This window comes from Heterodontus francisci, chromosome 24, assembly GCF_036365525.1.
Source record: "Heterodontus francisci isolate sHetFra1 chromosome 24, sHetFra1.hap1, whole genome shotgun sequence".
Taxonomy (NCBI): Eukaryota; Metazoa; Chordata; class Chondrichthyes; order Heterodontiformes; family Heterodontidae; genus Heterodontus; species Heterodontus francisci.
In genome coordinates this window covers 42,977,054-42,999,598 of record NC_090394.1, presented here as the reverse complement: position 1 = coordinate 42,999,598, position 22,545 = coordinate 42,977,054, and positions in this window count along the sequence as shown.

Here is a 22,545-nt window from a genome sequence, read left to right as displayed (position 1 = left end):
CCTCTTTAGCAAGAACATCCTTCCTCTGATAAGGAGACCAAAACTGCACACAATATTCCAGGTGTGGCCTCACCAAGGCCCTGTATAATTGTAGCAAGACATCCCTGCTCCTGTACTCGAATCCTCTCGCTATGAAGGCCAACATACCATTTGCCTTTTTTATCGCCTGTTGCACCTGCATGCTTACCTTCTGCGACTGGTGTACAAGAACACCCAGGTCTCATTGCATATTCCCCTCTCTCAGTTTATAGCCGTACAGATAATAATTTGCCTTCCTGTTTTTGCTACCTTTGTGGATAACCTCACATTTATCCACATTATACTGCATCTGCCATGCATTAGCCCACTCACTCAACTTGTCGAAATAACCCTGAAGCCTCTCTGCATCCTCCTCACACCTCACCCTCCCACCCAGTTTTGTGTCATCTGCAAATTTGGAGATATTACATTTAGTTCCCTCATCTAAACCATTAATATATATTGTGAATAGCTGGGGTCCTAGCACTGATCCCTGCGGTACCCCACTAGTCACTGCCTGCCATTCGGAAAAACATGAGCTGCTAGTCTCTCTAATATATACTGGGGCTGATATTCTGGGCTGAATTTTGTGTGGCCATTTAAGGTGGGTCTGGTGGCGTGGGGGAATTGAGAATCGCAGGGAAGCTGTACACCCTGAAATACGGCGTCATTCTGTTTCCCGATTTTGACAGAGGTGGGGAAGTACCATGGCGGTATTGACGCCACGACGCCACTGGAACCTAACGTAAAATGCTGAAATGCTGTTTAACATGAATTTAAATGTAAGTATCTCTGATTTAATGACTGGACCGTGATTTTGTAATTGGTGCGCGGCATTCAAGCGCCTTCAGCTTTGAGACCGTGAAGAGTTGCCACACCGAGGTGAGAGACCTCAGTGCCACGACGGGGAGGTCTCCTGACCATTGCAGCACAGGGAAGTGGGGGTTTCTGAGGCCATTGTTGCTCTGCTGATGTGGGCTATGCAAAGGGGTTGTGTCTACCGCAGGTATAGTGTACCGGGGGCTCTGCAACGGGGCCATGTCTATCGTGGGCTCTGCGAGAGTTTAGGTTGAGTGTAGGTCGGCATTAGAGGGTATCGCATCCGTGTGTGATGGCTCACCCTGCTGGAAAAGATGGTGGCCAATCAGTAAGTTTTAGTTCTGAGGCACGTCAGGCATTCTGCCGAACAAATAGTGATAGGCATAGTTGCCAAAGCAGGGTCATCTCTGCATCTGAAGAGATTGGAAGGCCCCAGGACACCTGCCATGGTCTCATACACCCTTTTTTGGATCCCCTTGGCATGTTGAGGTGTCTCCAACAGAGACAAGCACAAGAGGCAGCTGCGCCTGACCCTGAAGGTCCTCGATGAGAGCAGTAGCAGCCGGCCAGGCCAAGAACAGCCTAGAGCTGATGAGCTTGAGTCCAAGCTTCAGACTCTGCGATGCATCATGGAGGGGGAAATTTACCTGGATACTTTGTTCCAGGAGGCAGTCACACCCCTTAGGTTAGGTACTTCACATTTGGTACTTGGTCAGGGACAGGAGGGGTGACTACGAGTGAGGCTGGTATGGGAATCCAGAAGTTAGCATTGGAGGAGCCTGAGCCCCTGCCCTCATCCAACAGGTTCAAGGTTCTTGCAGCTTATGTGGATGAGAGCAGGGACTGCAGGGTGGATGAGCAAACTGACCACAGCACTGTGGTGCAGGGGGCCATTCAAGTGGGGAAAAAAGGAATGTAGTTGTAATAGGGGGCAGTATAGTTAGGAGGGTAAATACAATCCTCTGCAGCCGGCAACGAGTCCCAAAGGCTGTGGCGCCTGCCCAGTGCCAGCGTTAAGGACATCTCCTCGGGGCTGGAGTGGAACTTGGAGTGGGAGGGGAAGGATCCAGTTGTGGTGGTCCACAGGGGCACCAACGACATAGGTCGGACTAAGAAAAAGATTCTGCTGAGGGAGTATGAGCTAATTTAGAAAGCAGAACCACAAAGCAATCTTTGGATTGCTACCTGAGCCATGAATAAGTTGGCATATGGTAAATAAGATCAGAGAGTTGAATGTGTTGGCTCAAAGATGGGTGTGGGAGAAATGTGTTTCAATTCATGGGGCACTAGCACCAGTACTGGGGAAAGAGGAAGCTGTTACATTGGGACAGGCTTCACTTGAACTGTGCTGGTGACCTGGCAAATCATACAACTAGGGCTGTAGAGAAGGCATTAAACTAAATAGTTGGGGGTGGGGGAATGTTCATGTGAGAGGATATTTAGAAAATTAAAGAGAAAGGACAAGGCAATATTGCTGGGTAGCAATACGGGTAATTGATAACCAGAGTGTGACAGGAAGGGACAGAGTAAACAAACATAAGAGTGCACCAGAAAATAAGGTCAGAGTAGGGAAAAAAGGTTAAAAAGATAGAATTAAAGGCTCTTTATCTGAGTGCATGCAGCATTCGTAACAAGATGGATAATTGATGGCACAAATAGAAATAAATGAGTATGAAATGATAACCATTACAGAGACATGGTTGCAAGGTGATCAAGGCTGGGAACTGAATATTCAAGGGTATTTGACATTTCAGAAGGATGGGAAGAAATGAAAAGGATGTGAGGTAGCTCTGTTAACAAACAATGAGATCAATACAGTAGTGAGAAACTAACTTGGCTCAGAAAATCAAGATGTAGAATCAGTTTGGGTGGAGGTAAGAAATAGCAAAGGAAAGAAGTCACTGGTGGGAGTAGTTTATAGGCCCCATAACAGTAGTTACATGGTAGGACAAAGTATACATTGAGAAATAATGGGGGCTTGTAAGAAAGGTACTGTGATAATTGTGGGTGATTTTAACCTTCATATCGATTGGATGAATCAAATTGGCAGAGGTAGTCTGGGGGATGAGTTCATAGAGTGTATTTGGGACAGTTTCTTAGAACAATGCATTCTTGAAACAACCAGGCAGCAGCCTATTTTAGACTGAGTAATGTGTAATGAGACAGGATTAATTAATGATCTAATAGTAAAGGATCCTCTAGGCAAGAGTGATCATAACATGATAGAATTTAATATTCAGTTTGAGGGGGAGAAATTTGGGTCTGATACTAGTGTCTTAAACTTAAATAAAGGCAATTACAAGAGTATGAAGACAGAGTTGGCTAAAGTGGACTGGGAAAATAGTAGAGAAGCAGTGGCAGACATTTAAGGAGATATTTAATAACCTCTCAACAAAAATATATTCCATTGAGAAAGAAAGACCCTATGAGAAGGATGCACCATCCATGGCTAACTAAGGAAGTTAAGGATGGTATTAAATTGAAAGAAAAGGCGTACAACACCGCGAAGATCAGTGGTAGGCCTGAAGATTGGGGAAATTTTAGAAACCAGCAAGGGATGTCTAAAGAAATAATACAGAGGGAGAAATTAAGTGTATAAGAGTAAACTAGCAAGAAATATAAAACCAGATAGTAGAAGCTTCTACAAGTATATAAAAAGGAAAAGAGTAGCTATAGTCTATTTGGTCCCTTAGAGGATGAGCCCTTCTGCCATCTCAGGTACCACAGCTTTTCCGCCCATTCATTTGCCTTCAGGGATGAATTCAGAGGGACAAGGGGTACCCTTTGAAGGCATGGCTACTCACGCCTGTGAGGAACCCTTGCACTGCCGCAGAGGAGAGGTCCCTCGAGAAAGGACATTGCCTTTGGAACCTTCCCCTTGCCACTCCCCTCTGAACACGGGCTAATGCCCCTCAGCGCCCATCCTTGCAGAGATCCCAACACCCGAGATGAAAGCCACCCATGCCGTGAGGATTTCAACCTCTCCGTGCCCACCCTTGCCGCGATGATTTCAACCTCTCTGCGCCCACCCTTGCCGTGATAGTTGTACCTCTGTTTCGAATGGCCACCACTCCCTCCCGATTCCCTTTCTGCATTCATCCAACGCTCCCCATGATTTCTTTCCCGGGCAGCACTGAGGCCTCACCTCTCCACTGCCACTTTAACTGAATGGGGATGAGAAGGCATGTGATTCCTGTGCGCACTTGATTAAATTCGAAACCCTTCATAAAATTGGAGTGAGGTTGATGCAAATGCATATTAAGTACCTGTGCAGCAATTCAAATTGCAGTCCCCCCACATTGTAGCGGTAACCCCACCTTGGACCCTTCCCACCACTGACAAAATCCAGAACCGACATCACAAGGTCGGATTTCCAGGCGAGCATACGCCTCCCAAATTTTTGAACCTATGCCTCCAATCCTGCTCCTGCTGAACAAAAAAAAATTCTGCCCAGGGCTGCTATTCTCAATAATATACAGAGGGCCTACTATTCCCTGTAATGAACTGCTATTCTTTATAATGAGTAAAGGGAAAATTAATTGCAGTTAAGTTCTATCAGTACTTAAGAACATAAGAAATAGGAACAGGAGTAGGCGATTTGTAGTACAAACTCAAGCCTGCTCCATCATTCAATAAGATTATTATTTTTTTTATTCATTCATGGGATGTAGGTGTCGCTGGCCAGGCCAGCATTTATTGCCCATCCCTAATTGCCCTTGAGAAGGTGGTGGTGAACTGGTAATTGTTGATCTTCTACCTCAAATCCACTTTCCCACCATTTTGCCATATTCCTTGATTCCCTTTGTATTCAAAAACCTATCACATTTTATTCGCCCATGGGAGGGCCAGCATTTATTGCCCATTCCTAATTACCCTCGAGCAGTGGTGGTGAGCTGCCTTCTTGAACCACTGCAGCCTGTATGGTGGAGGTACTCTCACAGTGCTGTTAGGTAGGTGGTTTCAGGATTTTGACCCTGTGTCGATGAAGGAATGGCAATATAGTTCCAAGTCAGGAATGTGTGTGACTCGGAGGGGAACTTGCAGGAAGTGATGTTCCCATGCATCTGCTGCCCTTGTCTGTCTAGGTGGAATAGGTTACGGGTTTGGAAGGTGCTGTCTAAGAAGCTTTGGCAAATTGCTGCAGTGCAACTTGTTTACGGTACACACTGCTGCCATTGTGTGCCAGTGGTAGAGGGAATGAATGTTTGAGGTAGTGGATCAGGTACCAATCAAACTGGCTGCTTTGCCCTCGATGGTGTTGTGCTTCTTGAGTATTGTTGGAGTTACAGTCTTCCAGATAACTGGAGTGTATTCCATCACACTCCTGACTTGTGACTTATAAATGATAGAAAGACTTTGGGGAATCAGGTAGTGAATTACTCACTGCAGAATACCCAGCCTCTGACTTGCTCTTGTAGCCACAGTATTTATATGGCTGGTCCAGTTAAGTTCCTGGGTGACCCTCAGGATGTTGAGGATAATCCCATCGAATGGCAAGGAGAGATGGTTAGACTTCCTCTTGTTGAAGATAGTCATTTCCTTGCACCTCTCTGGCTACTTGCTACTTATCAGGCCAAGCCTGAATATGGTCCAGGTCATGCTGCATGTGGGCATGGACTCCTTCATTATTTGAGGAGTTGTGAATGGTGCTGAACACTGTGCAATCATCAACTAACATCCCTACTTCTGACATTACGATGGAGGTATTCTGAGTGATGAAACAGCTGTAGATAGTTGGGCCAAGGACACTGCCATGAGGATCTCCTGCAGCAATGTCCTAGGCTGAAATAATTGGTCACCAACAACCATAACCATCTTCCTTTGTCCTAGTTATGACAACCAGTGAAGAGTTTTCCCCCCGATTGCCATTGACTTTAATTTTACGAGGGCTCTTCGATGCCATACTCGATAAAATGCTGCCGTGATATCAATGGCAGTCCTCTCACCTCACCTCTGGAATTCTGTCTTGAATTTACTCAGCGACTGAGTATCCACAGCCCTCTGGTATAGAGAATTCCAAAGATTCACAACCCTCTGAGTGAAGAAATTTTTCATCTCAGCCCTAAAATACAACCCTTTAACCTGAGACTATGACCCTTAGTTCTAAACTTTCCAACCAGGGCAACATCTACCATGTCAAGCCCTCTAAGAAATGTTCATGTTTCAATAATCTCCCCTCTCATTCTTCTAAACCCCAGAGAATATAGGCCCCTTCTACTCAATCTGTCCTCATTGGACAGCCTTCTTATCCCAGGAAACATTTGCAATACATAGTAAACATTTGTTGCACCCCTCTAAGTCAAGTATATCATTCATTAGGTAAGGAGACCAAAACTATACATAGTACTCCAGCTGTGGCCCCAACAGAGCATTGCTGCAATAAAATTAACATCAAAGATCTCAAGGATCCCGCAAAGGCAGCTCTCCTCAGTCAGCGCCTCACAAGCAACCTCTCGACTTCTAGCCAATATGAGCCGCAGTGTGTCCACACTACCTGGTCCACTCTAAAGTCCGCCACTATCAGCACCTGCAAAGAGGTTCTTGGTTTCTCTACCAGGAAACATAGGGACTGGGTCAATGAAAATAACCAAAGATTCAAGAGCTAATCAAACATAAGCGCCAAGTGTTCGTGGACTGGAAACACAACCATGTTTCAAGAAAAAAGTAGCTGGCCTATAGACGTCTGAAGGGAGCTGTACAACAAAAATCTCGTGACATAAAGAACAAATGGTGGCTGGAAAGAGTGCGGGAAATTCAACAGCTTGCAGCCAACCATGATAACTGTGGATTCTTCAGCCCTGTCAAAATTGTCTACGGCCCAAACACTCAAGGACCCACCCCGCTGAGAGCAAAGAACAGAGGACAGCTCATCAAGGACAGAGGGGCAGTCAGCTTACGCCTGAGGGAGCATTTTAAAGAGCTCCTTAATTGAGACTCTGTCTTTGACCCGTGTCCTTGACTCCCTCCCTCAGTACACGACTCGGCATAGCCTCGGAGCTACCCCAACCTGGAATGAAGTTGGAAAAGCCATCCATCAGCTGATAAAACAACAAGGCCTCTGGAGCAGGCAAAATTCCTGCCGAAACCCTGAAACACGGTGGTGATGCATTCCTGGCGCGACTGCACAACCTCATATCCCTTCTCTGGGAAGAGGAACACATGCTAGGGAATCTCAGGGACTCTGTGATTATGACTATTTTCAAGAAAGGAGACAAATCCGATTGCAACAATTACAGGGGAGTCTCCCGGCTGTCTGCCACAGGGAAGATTATCACAATGATTTTCCTGAACCGCCTCCTTCCAATGGCTGAAGAATTCCTCTCAGAATTGCAGTGTGGATTTTTTCCAGTGTGAGGCACTACAGATATAATCTTCACTGCACAGAAAATCCAAGAAAAATGTGGAGAGCAGCACCAATCGCTGTACATGGCCTTTTCTGGCCTCATGAAAGCCTTTGACTCCGTTAATCATGAGGATTAATGGAGAGTCCTCCTCAAGTTTGGCTGCCCTCAGAAATTTGTCACCATCCTTTGCCTACTACATGATGACATGCAAGTCATAATCCTTACAAACAGGACCACGATCGACCCTGTCTCAGTGAAGACTGGCATTAAACAAGGTTGCCTCATTGCACCAACCCTCTTCTCCCTCTTGCTCATTGCAATTTTGCGCCTCACCTCCAGAAAGCTTCCCACAGGAATACAGATAACCTACAGGGCAAACGAGAAATTATTCAACCTCTGTCGCCTCCATTCCAAAACAAAGGTCACTCCAACCTCAGTCATTGAGCTTCAGAATGTGGACAACGCTTGTGTATGTGCTCACTCAGAGACTGAGCTCCAAATCACCGTTGACTCCTTTACAGAAGCATATGAGAGGATGGGTCTTACTTTAAACATCTGGAAAATTAAGGTCCTCTTTCAACCCACTCCCAAAGCACAAGATCATCCTCCATCGATCAGGATCCACGGTGAGACCCTGGAAAATGTGGATCATTTTCCATATCTTTGGAGTCTCCTCTCAATGAAGGCAGACATAGATGACAAAATCCACCACTGCCTTCAGTATGCTAGCTCTGCCATCAGCTGACTGGGAAAGAGAGTATTCGAGGACCAGGACCTCAATCCCAGGACTAAGGTCATGGTGCACAGGGCAGCAGTGATCCCTGCGCTCCTATATGCTTTAGAGACTTGGACAATCTACAGCAGGCACCTCAAGGCACTGGAGAAATACCACCAACGTGGTCTCCGTAAAATCCTTCTCATTCATTGGCAGGATAGGCGGTCTAATGTCAGCATCCTCTCCCAAGCCAACATTCCCAGCATCGAGGTGCTAATCACCCAAAACCAGTTTCGCTGGGTGGGCCACGTCACTCACATGTCTGACACCAGGCTCCGGAAGCAACTGCACTACTCTGAGCTTCACTGTGGCAAAAGACTTCCAGGAGGGCAGAGGAAACACTTTAGGAGCATTCTCAAAGCATTGCTGAAAAAATTCAACATACCCACTGAGTCGTGGGAATCCCTGTCCGTTAACTTCTCAAAGTGGAAAAGGTGCAATCGAGAAGGGACCAAGCACCTTGTGCGATTCCAATGGGAACACACAGAGGCCAAGTCCAGGCAATGGAAGGAGAGCACAGGCCCCCAAGTAACTTGCCTATCCAAATCTTCAAACAACACCTGACCCACATGTGGTACAGTCTGCGGTTTGCACATCGGACTTGTTAGCCATGTTAAAATGTACTGAACAGAGTGGAAGCAATCCTTGGTCCTGAGGGACTGCCTAAAAAGAAGATAATTGCAACAAGACTTCCTTACAATAAAGGTTAACATACCATTTGCCTTCCTAATTGCTTGCTGTACCTGCATGTTAATTTTCTGTGACTCGTGTATAAGGACACCCAAATCCCTCTGAATACCAATATTTACTAATCTCTCACCTTTTAAAAATATTCTGCTTCTCTATTTTTTCCTTCCAAAGTGGATAATTTCACATTTCCCTGCATTATAGCCCATCTGCAACCTACTTGCCCACCCGCTTAACCATCTATATTCCTTTACAGACTCATTGCATCCTCCTCACAGCTTACTTTCCCTGCTAGCTCATCAGTACACTTAGATACATTTTCAGTCCCCTCATCTAAGTTATTGATATAGATCATAATTACCCACGCATGCATTTATATTTAGTTTAGTGATACAGCACTGAAACAGGCCCTTCGGCCCACCGAGTCTGTGCCGACCATCACCGTCATTTATACTAATCCTACACTAATCCCATATTCCTACCACATCCCCACCTGTCCCTATATTTCCCTACCACCTACCTATACTAGGGGCAATTTATAATGGCCAATTTACCTACCAACCTGCAAGTCTTTTGGCTTGTGGGAGGAAACTGGAGCACCCGGAGGAAACCCACGCAGACACAGGGAGAACTTGCAAACTCCACACAGGCAGTACCCAGAATTGAACCCGGGTCGCTGGAGCTGTGAGGCTGCAGTGCTAACCACTGCGCCACTGTGCCGCCCCACTAGTTACAACCCGTCAAACCCAAAATTTATTTCTGTTCTCTGTTTTTTAACCCGTTAACCAATCCTCAATCAAAGTTAATATAATACCTGCAATTCCATGTGCCCTAACTTTGTAACAACCTCTTGTATAACACCTAATCGAAAGCCTTCTGAAAATCCAAAAATACTACATTCGCTGGATCCAACTTATCTACCCTACTAGTTCCAACCTCAAAAAACTCAAACACAGTTTTCCTTTCATAAAACTATGTCGACTCTGCTTAATCATATTATGATTTTCGAAGTGCCCTGTTATCAAATCCCGAATAATAGCTTCTTGCATCTTCCCTATCACTGATGCCAAGCTAACTGGCCCATAGTTCCCTATTTTCCATTTTCCTTCTTTCTTAAATAATGGGGTTATGTGTGCTACCTTCCAATCCTTGGAGACTGTTTTAGAATCTAGGGAATTCTGGAAGATTAAGACCAATGCATTCACCAGCTCTGCAGCCACCTCTTTTAAAACCATAGAATGTAGGTCATCAGGTTCTGGGGATTTAGTCCATTCATGTCTCCAGTAATTTTTCTTTACTAATAATAATTACTCACTCTTATCAGATAGGGAGACAGTGGCGGAGTGGTAATGTCACTGAGCTAACATTTCAGAGCCCAGGCTAATGTTCTGGGAACATGGGTTCGAATCTCATTACAGCAGATGGTGACATTTGAATTTAATTAATAAATCTGGAATTTAAACTTGTCTAATGGTAACCATGAAACCATTGTCAATTGTTGTAAAAACCCATCTGATTCACTAATGTCCTTTAGAGAAAGAAATTTGCTGTCTGTACCTGGTCTTGCCGACATGAGACTCCAGACCCACAGCAATGTGGTTGACACTTAAATGCTCACTGAAATGGCCTAACAAGCCACTAAGTTCAAGGGCAATTAGGGATGGGCAACAAATGCTTGCCTAGTCAGTGATGCCCACTTCCCACAAAATAATTTTTAAAAATCCTTGCTTTTTCCAGTATGTAGTCTGTGTTTTCTACTGTGAAGAGAAAGTTCCCAGCCCAATGTTGGGTTTCGTGGCATGGGGGTGCCAAAACATCAGAGTGGCAGCAGCAGCCACGGAGCCCGATGCCGTGATTGCCAGGCCCCATCTTCCCGGTGGCGGTGAGGCTCCATGGCGGCATCTCCACCACTCTGCAGCAGAATTCTACTTTACATATTTAAAATACCTCTCTGCATCAATTTAAATTTATTCCCTGTGATCTTACTTCAGTTCCCAATCATTAGCACGTCATGTTGCACTCACGTACCTTCACTTTCCCATCCAGAAGAAGCTGACACCACCGAGGTGGGGAAGGGGTCAACTCTGCATTATTTAGTGTATAGGGGAAAAGGCTCAACTCTGCATTATTTAGTGTATGGGGGAATGGGCCAACTCTGCATTATTTAGTGTATGGGGAGGAAGGGGTCAATTCTGCATTATTTAGTGTAAAGAGGAAAGGGGTTAATTCCGCATTATTTAGTGTATCGGGGAAGGGGTCAATTCTGCATTATTTAGTATATGGGTGGAAGCGGATAACTCTGCATTATTTAGTGTATGGGGTGACGGGGTTAACTCTGCATTATTTACTGTATGGAGGGAAGGGGTCAATTCTGCATTATTTAGTGTATGGGGGGAAGTGGTTAACTCTGCATTATTTAGTGCAGAGAGGAAAGGGGTCAATTCTGCATTATTTAGTGTATGGGGGGAAGCGGTTAACTCTGCATTATTTAGTGTATGGGGGGAAGCGGTTAACTCTGCATTATTTAGTGTATGGGGGGAAGTGGTTAACTCTGCATTATTTAGTGCAGAGAGGAAAGGGGTCAATTCTGCATTATTTAGTGTATGGGGGGAAGCGGTTAACTCTGCATTATTTAGTGTATGGGGGGAAGTGGTTAACTCTGCATTATTTAGTGCAGAGAGGAAAGGGGTCAATTCTGCATTATTTAGTGTATGGGGGGAAGTGGTTAACTGCATTACTTAGTGTATGGGGTGAAGGGGTTAACTCTGCATTATTTACTGTATAGAGGGAAGGGGTCAATTCTGCATTATTTAGTTTATGGGCGGAAGTGGTTAACTCTGCATTATTTAGTGTATGGGGGGAAGCAGTTAACTCTGCATTATTTAGTGTATGGGGGGAAGCAGTTAACTCTGCATTATTTAGTGTATGGGGGGAAGTGGTTAACTCTGCATTATTTACTGTATAGAGGGAAGGGGTCAATTCTGCATTATTTAGTTTATGGGCGGAAGTGGTTAACTCTGCATTATTTAGTGTATGGGGGGAAGCAGTTAACTCTGCATTATTTAGTGTATGGGGGGAAGTGGTTAACTCTGCATTATTTACTGTGTAGAGGGAAGGGGTCAATTCTGCATAATTTAATGTATGGGGGGAAGCGGTTAACTCTGCATTATTTAGTGTATGGGGTGAAGGGGTTAACTCTGCACTATTTACTGTATAGAGGGAAGGGGTCAATTCCGCATTATTTGGTGTATGGGGGAAGGGGTCAATTCTGCATAATTTAGTGCATGGGGTGAAGGGGTTAACTCTGCATTATTTACTGTATAGAGGGAAAGGGTTAACTCTGCATTATTGACTGTAAAGGGGGAAGGGGTTAATTCTGCATTATTTAGTGTAAAGAGGAAAAGGGTTAATTCCGCATTATTTAGTGTATAGGGGGAAGGGGTTAATTCTGCATTATTTAGTGTATCGGGGAAGGGGTCAATTCTGCATTATTTAGTATATGGGTGGAAGCGGTTAACTGCATTATTTAGTGTATGGGGTGACGGGGTTAACTCTGCATTATTTACTGTATGGAGGGAAGGGGTCAATTCTGCATTATTTAGTGTATGGGGGGAAGTGGTTAACTCTGCATTATTTACTGTATAGAGGGAAGGGGTTAATTCTGCATTATTTAGTGTATGGGAGAAACGGTTAACTCTGCATTATTTACTGTATAGAGGGAAGGGGTTAACTCTGCATTATTTAGTGTATCGGGGAAGGGGTCAATTCCGCATTATTTAGTTTATGGGTGGAAGTGGTTAACTCTGCATTATTTAGTGTATGGGGGGAAGTGGTTAACTCTGCATTATTTAGTGTATCGGGGAAGGGGTCAATTCCGCATTATTTAGTTTCTGGGCGGAAGTGGTTAACTCTGCATTATTTAGTGTATGGGGGGAAGCGGTTAACTCTGCATTATTTAGTGTATCGGGGAAGGGGTCAATTCCGCATTATTTAGTGTATGGGGGGAAGCGGTTAACTCTGCATTATTTAGTGTATGGGGGGAAGTGGTTAACTCTGCATTATTTAGTGCAGAGAGGAAAGGGGTCAATTCTGCATTATTTAGTGTATCGGGCAAGGGGCAACTCTGCATCATTTTGAACCATTTGCAGGGCTGGCAGCCTTTTAAAAATGGCGCCAGCACCAGCTCCGGCATCAGGTATCGTCATGAACGGTATCGCCAATGCTGCCCGCCATGTGATTGGGGGGTTGTCCGGCGTTTATGTGTTATGTGGTCGCCCACTGCGTAATTGTGGCTGTGCGGCTCCTATGTGGGGCAGCTGCCATTTTCTGCACCTGCTGCCACTCTTGCCCACGGGACAACAGGCCACTTCCTGCCCCATGTGAATTTTTCCCACGTTGGGAAAGCATGCCGCCACGTTAGGAGGCCACCAGGTAGACTCTGGCAGCCTTACACGGGGTTCCGGGGGGGGGTCAGCCTTCCTTGATGGGTATTCCATGATCCAAGGCGCTACCACGGAGGGGAACTTGCAGGTGGTGGTGTGCCCATGCATCTGCTGCCCTTGTCCTTTTTGGTGTTAGAGGTCACGGGTTTGGAATGTGCTGTCGAAGGAGCCTTGGTGCGTTGCTGCAGTGCACTTTGTAGATGGTACACCCTGCTGCCACTGTGCGTCGGTGATGGAGGGAGTGAATGTTGAAGTTGGTTGTGCATAGGGTGCCAGTCCAGCAGGCTGCCTTGTCCTGGATGGTGTCACGCCTCTTGAGTGTTGTTGGAGCTGCAGCCATCCAGGTAAGTGGAGAATGTTTCATCACAACTCTGACTTGTGCATTGTCGATGATGGACAGACTTTGGGGAGTCAGGAGGTGAGTTACTCACTGCAGAATTCCCAGCCTCTGACCTGCTCTTGTAGCCATAGTACTTATATGGCTGGTCCAGTTCAGTTTCTGGTCAATGGTAACCTCCAGTATGTTGATAGTGGGGGATTCAGCATTGGTAATGCCATTGAATGTCAAGGAGAGATGGTTGGATTCTCTCTTGTTGAAGATGATCATTGCCTGGCACTTGCGTGGCGTGAATGTAGCTTGCCACTCAGTCCAAGCCTGAACTTTATCCAAGTCTTGCTGCATATGGACTGCTTCAGTATCTGAGGAGTCATGAATCATCAGCAAACATCTGCAGTTTTGACCTTGTGATGGAGGGAAGGTCATTGATGAAGCAGCTAAAGATGGTTGGGGGGCTAGGACATTACCTTAAGGAACTCTTGCAGTGATGTCCTGGGACTGAAATGATTGATCTCCAACAACCACAACCATCTTCGTTTGTGCTAGGTATGACTCCAACCAGCGGAGAGTTTTCCCCTTGATTCTCACGCCAGTTTTGCTAGGGTTCCTTGATGCCATACTCGGTCAAATGCTGCCTTGATGTCAAGGGCTGTCACTTTCGTCTCATCTCTGGAATTTAGCTCTTTTGTCTGTTTTGGACCAAGGCTGCAATGAGGTCAGGAGCCAAGTGGCCCTGGTGGAAACGAAACTGAGCATCAGTGAGCAGGTTGTTGTTAAATAAGTTCCACTTGATAGCACTGTCAACAGCACCTTCCATCACTTTGCTGATGATTGTGAGTAGACTGATGGGACAGTAATTGGACGGATTGGATTTGCTTTTTGCGTACAGGACATACCTGGACAATTTTCCATATTGTCGGGTAGATACCAGAGTTGTAGCTGTACTGGACCAGCTTGGCTCGGTGCGCGGCCAGTTCAGGAGCACAAGTTGTCAGTACTATTTCCAGAGTCTTGTCAAGGCCCATAGCCTTTGCAGTGTCCAGTGCCTTTAGCCATTTCTTGAAATCACATAGAATGAATCGAAATGGCTGAAGACTGGCAACTGTGATGCTGGGAACCTCAGGACGAGGCCGAGATGAATCATCCACTCAGCACTTCTGGCTGAAGGTGGTTGCAAATGCTTCAGCCTTGTCTGGTGCACTGATGTGCTGGGCTCCCCCATCATTGAGGATGGGGATATTTGTGAAGCCTCCTCCTCCTGTTACTTGTTTAATTGCCCACCACCATTCATGACTGGATGCGGCAGGACTGCAGAACTTAGATCTGATCCGTTGTTTGTGAGATCGCTTAGCTCTGTCTATCGCATGCTGCTTTTGCTTGTTTGGCATGCATGTAGTCCTGTGTTGTAGCTTCACCAGGTTGACGCCTCACTTTTAGGTATGCTTGGTGCAGCTTCTGGCATGCTCTCCTGAACCAGGGTTGATCCTGGTAGAGTGGGGGATATGCTGGACCATGAGGTTACAGATTGTGGTTGAATACAATTCTGCTGCTTCTGATGGCCCACAGTGCCCCATGGATGCCCAGTTTTGAGTTGCTAGATCTATTTGAAATCTATCCGATTTAGCGTGGTGGTAGTGCCACACAACACGATGGTCATGGACAGATGCATCTGTGGCAGGTAGATTGGTGAGGACGAGGTCAAGTAGGTTTTTTCCTCTTGTTGGTTCCCTCACCACCTGCCACATACCCAGTCTCGCAGCTATGACCTTTAAGACTCGGCCAGCTCGGTCAGTAGTGGTGCTACCGAGCTACTCTTGGTGATGGACATTGAAGACCCCCACCCAGAGTACATTCTGTGCCCTTGTCACCCTCAGTGCTTCGTCCAAGTGGTGTTCAACATGGAGGAGTACTGATTCATCAGCTAATGGGGGTGCGGGCGGTAGATGGTAATCAGCAAGAGGTTTCTTTGCCCATGTTTGACCTGATGCCATGAGACATCATGGGGTCCAGAGTCGATGTTGAGGACTCCCAGGGCAACTCCCTCCCGACTGTATACCACTGTGCTGCCACCTCTGGTGGGTTTGTCTGCCAGTGGGACAGGCCATACCCGGGGATGGTGATGGTGGCGTCTGGGACATTGTCTGTAAGGTATGATTCCGTGAGTATGACTAAGTCAGACTGTTGCTTGACTAGTCTGTGGAACAGCTCTCCCAATTTTGGCACAAGCCCCCAGATGTTAGTAAAGAGGATGTTGCAGGGTCGACAGGGCTGGGTTTGCCATTGTTGTTTCCAGTGCCTAGGTCGATGCTGGGTGGTTTGTCTGGTTTCATTTTTTTTAGACATTTCTCTGGAGGTTTGGTACAACTGAATGGCTTGCTAGGTCATTTCAGAGGGCATTTAAGAGTTAACCACACTGCTGTGGGTCTCGAGTCACATGTAGGCCAGACCAGGTAAGGACGGCAGATTACCTTCCCTAAAGGACATTAGTGAACCAGATGGGTTTTTATGACAATGAACAATGGTTTCATGGCCACCATTACTGAGACTAACTTTTAAAATTCCAGATTTATTAATTGAGTTAAAATTCCACCAGCCACCGGGTGGGATCTGAACCAGTGTCCCCAACGCATTAGCCTGGGCCTCTGGATTGCTAGTCCAGCGATATTACCACTACGCAACCGCTTCCCCTCTGATCAGGCCCAGATTCCCGCTAAGTGCTGGAGCGGGGTCGCCTCCTACTTTCGGCCCCAGCTGAGGGACTTCTTTGGGCTGACAAAATTCAGTCCATTGTTCGAAAAAATTGGCTAGAATTTTACACCCCCTCCCCACCCCAGGAGCGGACTGGGAGGTGTAGGAGGTGTAAAGTCGGGTGGGATGGCAGGGGGTGCTGTGTCTTAAGGAGCTTGTCAGGATAGATGTTGAGAAAATGTTTCCCCTGGCTGGGAAATCTAGAACACAGGGCCACAGTCTCAAAATAAGGGATTGGCCATTTAGGACTGAGATAGGGAGCAATTTCTTCATTCAAAAGATAGTAAATCTTCGGAATTTTCTACTCCAAAGCGCTGTGGATGCTCAGTCATTAAGTATATTTAAAACAGAGGTCAATAAACTTTGGGTACCAAGGGAATTAGGGGAAATGGGGATAGTGCTAGAAGGTAGAATTGAGGTGGAAGATCAACCATAAGCTTGTCAACTAGTGGAGCAGGCTCAGACGGCAAAATAGCCTACTCCTGCTCCTATTTCTTATGTTCTCTGTTGGAGCTGCAGTCATCCAGGAAAGTGGAAAATATTCCCACACATTCCTGACTTGAGCCTTGGAGAGTCAGGAGGTGAATCACTTGCTGCAGAATACTCAGGCTTTGACCTGCTCTTGTAGCCACAGTATTTATGTGGCTGGTTCAGTTAAGTATCTGGTCAGTGGTGACCCCAGGATGTTGATGGTGGGAGATTCAACGATGGTGATGCCATTAAATATCAAGGGGAGGTGATTAAACTTCCTCTTGTTGGAGATGGTCATTGCTTTGAGTTTGTGTGGCTCGAATGTTCTTGCCACTTATTAGTCCAAGTCTGAATTTTTTTTTCATTCACAGCATGTGGATCTGGTAAGGCCAGCATTTATTGTACATCCTTAATTGCCCTTAGCTGCCTTGTTTAATACAACTGAATGGATTGCTAGGCCATTTCTTAGGGCAGCTAAGTGTCAACCACATTGCTGTGTATCTGGAGTTACAGATAGGTCAGAGCAGGTAAAGACAGCATATTTTCTTCCCTCAAGGACATTAGTGAACCAGATGAGTTTTTATAACAATCCTGTAGATCCATTATCATCATAACTGATACGAATTATTTCATTAAATAATTAACTGAATTTAAGTTTCCCAGTTGTCATGGTGGGACTTGAGTTGATGCCACTGGACAATTAGTCCAGGCCCCTGGATTACTACTGGTCCAGTAACATAACCACTATTTTACCATGCCCATATAATTATTGTTGGGAGTCCTATAAACTACTCCCACCAACATTTTCTGCCCTTTGTTATTTCTTCGCTCCACCCACACGAATACTACATTCTCATTTCTGGTCTAAGAGACATTCGCACTACTGCCTCTATTATCAGGGTTACCAAACCCCTTTTACATTTTGCCTATCTTTTCTAAAAGTCAAGCACATTGGAATATTTAGTTCCCAACCTTTGTCACCCTACAACCATGTCTCAGGAAAAGGCTACGATTTCATTCAGGCTATACCTCTGTAAACAGGATGGGGGAAGGGTGGGAGGCAGTACTCGATATTATTTCCACAGCAACAAGATAGATTATTTCCTCACATAACTTGTATTCATGGCAGGGAATGTGTACCTAGTACAGAAACAGGCTCTATTTGATATCATCCTCATCAGCAGCCTTGGCCCCAGACAGCTAATCAGACATCCTCACTTACCCAATCCTTCCATTGCTTGCCTTCTTTCATCCCAGTAAAACCTTGCTGACAGCAATCCTTTCACTATGATGAGCTGCTATCCTGGAAGCAGAACATGCATTACTCAGTCTAAAACATCTGAAGGAAGAAAGCAAGCATGTGATTCCTCTTCAGGTTACTTTGTTCTATTCATGGAACAGAATACAGATGAGAAAAGGCAAAGGATTTTAAAAAATGCAATAGAAATGTTTTGATGGGACAGTGCAGATGGAGTTTTACTCTGTATCTCACCTATTCTGTACCTGTCCTGGGACTGTTCAGTGGAACAGTGAAGTGGGAGCTTCTCTCTGTATCTAACCTGTGCTGTTCCCGCCCTGGGAGTGTTTGATGGAACAGTGTAGAGGGAGATATACTCTGTACCTAGCATGTGCTGTACCTGCATTTGGGATGTTTGTTGGCACAGTGTTGAAGGATCATTAATCTACATCTAACCTTTACCTGCCTTGGGAGTGTTTGATAGGACAACGCAGAGTTAGTTTTACTGTGGATCCAATCCATACTGCACCTGTCCTGGGAGTGTTTGATTGTACAGTATAGTGGAAGCTTTAATCTGGATCCAACTGATGCTATACCTACTGTGGGAGTGTTTGATGGGACAACGTAGAGGAAGATTGACTCTGTACCTAACTGGTGCTTTATCTTACCTGGGAACTCTTGATGGAACAGTGTCCAGGGAGCTTTGTTCTGTATCTATCTTGTGGTGTGGCTGTCCTGGAAGTATTTGATGGGGCAGGGTGGAAGGAGTGTACTTCTGTATCTGACCTGTTGCTGCACCTGCTCTAGGGGTGCTTGATGGGACAGTGCAGAGAGAGTTTTATTCTAGATCCAAATTGTGCTATTCCTGCCCTGAGAGTACTTGATGGGATAGCGTCACGGGAAGATTACTCTATATCGACATAAGAACATAAGAACTGGGAGCTGGAGTAGGTCATTTGGCACTTTGATCCTTCTCACCATTCAACAAGATCATGGCTGATCTTCTACCTCAACTCCATCTTCCCGCACTATCCCCATATCCGTTAATGCACCCAAATATACCAACCTCTGTCTTGAATATACTCAGTGATTGAATGTCCACAGCTCTCTGGGGTAGAGAATTCCTAAGATTCACAACCATTTCAGTGAAGAAATTTCTCCTCATCTCAGTCCTAAATAGCCAATCCCTTATTCTGAGACTGTGACCTTGTGTTCTAGGTACCCCAGCCAGAGGAAACATTTTCTCAGCATCTTCCCTGTCAAATCCCTCAAGAATTTTGTTATGCTTCAATTAAATCATCTCTCATTCTTCTAAACTCCAGGGAATATAGGCCTAGTCTCCTCAATCTCTCCTCATTGGACAATACCCTCATCCCAGGAACCAGTCTAGTGAACCTTCGTTGCATTCCCCCAAGGGCAAGCATAACCTTCCTTAGGTAAGGTGAGTAAAACCGTACACTGTACTCCAGCTGTGGCCTCATCAATGCCCTCCATAACTGTATTAAGACCTCTTTACTTTTACAGTCCAATCTCTTTGTAACAAAACTAACATACCATTTTGCCTTCCTAACTGCTTGCTATTTCTGCATGTTAACTTCTCTCTGTGATTCATGTACAAGAACATCCAGGTCTCTCTGAATGCAACCATTTCCCAGTCTCTCATTATTCAAAAAATATTCTGCTTTTTTTATTTTTCCTACCAAAGTGGATATCTTCACACTTACCCATATTGTATTCCATCTGCCATGTTCTTGCCCACCTACCCAGCCTGCCTATATCCCTCTGCAGTCATTATTATAGATTGTCAATTGCTGAGGCTAAGTACTGATCCTTGTGGTACCCTGCTAGTCACAGACTGCTAATGTGACAATTCCTGCTTATTCCAATTCTGTCTTTTGTCCATTAACCAATCCTCAATCCATGCTAATATATTACCACCAATCCCTTGAGTCCTAATAACCTTTTGTGTGGCATCTTATCAAATGCTTTTTGAAAATACAAATACACTACATCCACTGGTTTTCCTCTTATCCATTTTACTATTTATAACCTCAAAAAACTTTAACAGATTTGTCAAACACAATTTCCTTCTCAGAAATCTGTTGACTCTGCTTAATCATATTATGGTTTTCTAAGTGCCCTGGTACCATGTCCATAATAATAGATACTAGCATTTTGCTGACTATTGATGTTAGGTTAACTGGTCTGTAGTTCCCCATTTTCTTCCTCCTTTCGTAAATAGTGGTGTTATGTTTGCTGCCTTCCAATCCTTGGGAACTGTTCCAGAATCTAAGGAATTCTGGAAGATCAAAACCAATGCATCCACTGCACTACCTGTTTTAAAACTCGAGGATGTAGGTTGTCAGTTCCACGTTTTTTTTCAGCTTTACATAATAACATAAGAAATAGGAGCAGGAGTGGGCCATTTGGCCCCTCGAGCCTGCTCCACCATTCAATAAGATCATGGCTGATCTGATTGTGGCCTTAACTCCGCTTTCCTGCCTCGCTTGCATAACCCTTTACTCCCTTGTAGATCAAAAATCTGTCTATCTCAGCCTTGTATATATTCAATGACCCAGCCTCCACTGCTCTCTGGGGAAGAGAATTCCAAAGATTAATGACCCTCTGAGAGAAGAGATTCCCCCTTATCTCCGTCTTAAATGGAAGACCCCTTATGTTGAAACTGTGCCCCCTAGTTACGTATATTGATTTCTTTAAGTTCCTCATTCTCACTAGCCCTTGGTTCCCCATTATTTCCAGAATGTTTTTTTGTGTCTTCCACATGAAGACAGATACAAAGTATTTGTTTAAGGTCTTTGCTATTTCTTTATTCCTCATTAAAATTTCATCTGTCTCTGTCTCTGATTTAACATTAACATTCACTTATCTCTTCCTATTTAAATACCTATAGAAACATTTAAAATCTGTTTTTATGTCTCTTGCTAATCTAGTCTCATATTCTCTTTCCTTATCAATTTCTTGGTCCTCCTTCGCTGACTTCTAAAATCCTCCCAATCCTCAGGCTTACTACTTGTTTGGCAACATTATAAGCCTCTTCCCTTGATCTAATATTATATTTAACTCCTCTTGTTAGCCACGGTTGAACCACTTTTTCTGTGGGCTTTTTGTGCCTTAAGGGAATGTATATTTGTTGCAAATTATGTATTAATTCTTTAAATGCTAGCCATTGCTTGTCTACTGTCAAATCTTTTCATGTAGTTTCTCAATCTACCTTAGCAAACTCAACCCTCACACCTATATAGTTTTGTTTAGACGTCAGACTCTAGTTTTGGTCTAATTAAATTACTTGCAAACTCAATGTAAAATTCTATCTTATTATGGTCACTTTCCTGAGGTCCCTTTACTACAAGATTATTAATTAACCCTTTCTCATTGCACAATACTTGATCAAAATAGTCTGTTCCCTAGTTGGTTCCTCAACATTCTGATCTAGAAAACAATCTTGTAAACATTCCATGAACTCATCCTCCACACTATTACTGCAAATTTGGTTTGCCCTGTCTATATGAAGATTAAAGTTCCCCATGATTACTGTATTCCCTTGTTACATGCACCTCTAATTTTCTGATATAGACTCTGTCCTACACTACAACTACTGTTAGGGGGCCTACTGTTACAAACAATTCCCACCAATGTTTACTACCTCTATCGGTTTGTCAGCCCCACACAAACTAATTCTACTTCTTCGATTTTCTGAGCTAAGAACCTTTCTCTCAACTGTCTTTCTTTGATCCTTTATTATAAGGGCTACCCCTTCTCCTCTTCTATTTTGCCTATCTCTTTTCAAAGTTAAGTATCCTGGAATATTTAGTTCACATCTTTGATGACTTTGCAACCACATCTCTGTAATGACTATTAGATCAAACCTATTAAGGTCTCTTTGTGCTATTAATTCATCAAATTTGTTGTGAATGCTTTGCACATTCAGATATATTGTTTTTAGCTTTGACTTGTTTCTGATTTTCTCTGATCTCATTAAGTAGTCATATAGTCACTAATGCCCTCTTACCTTTGTTACTCTCACTGTCCCTCCTGACCCACTCTGCTTATTTTTACCCAAAATCTGCTCCAGAGCCTTGACATTTCCCTTGCTGCTTTTGAATTTACCCTTTCCTGAATTCTCCCACCCCCTCCTTTTTATTAGTTTAAAGCCCTAGTTAGTTGATTGGACATGGATCCCAGCCTGGTTTAAATGGACCCCGTCCCAATGGAGCAGCTCCCTCTTTCCTCAGTACAGGTGCCAACGGCCCATGAAGTGAAGCCCCTGCCTCTCACACCGCCCTTTCAGCCATACAATTAGCCTTCTAAACTGTTTATCCCTATGTCATGGCTCAGATAATAATTCAGAGATGATCACTTTTGAGGTTCTGTTTTTAATTTGGACCCCAACTCCTCAAACTCTCTCAGCAGAACATTCCGAGTTCTGCCTATGTCACTGGTTCCTACATGGACCAGGACAACTGGATCGTCCCCCTCCCACTCCAAGTTCTTCTTCAGCTGCGAGGAGATGTCCTTAACCCTGGCACCGAGCAGGCAACCCAACTTCGGAACTCCCGGTTGTGGCTACAGAGAACAGTATCTATTTTTCTGACTATACTGTCCCCTATCACTACCACCTTCCTTTTCACTCCCTTGGCTTTAATGGC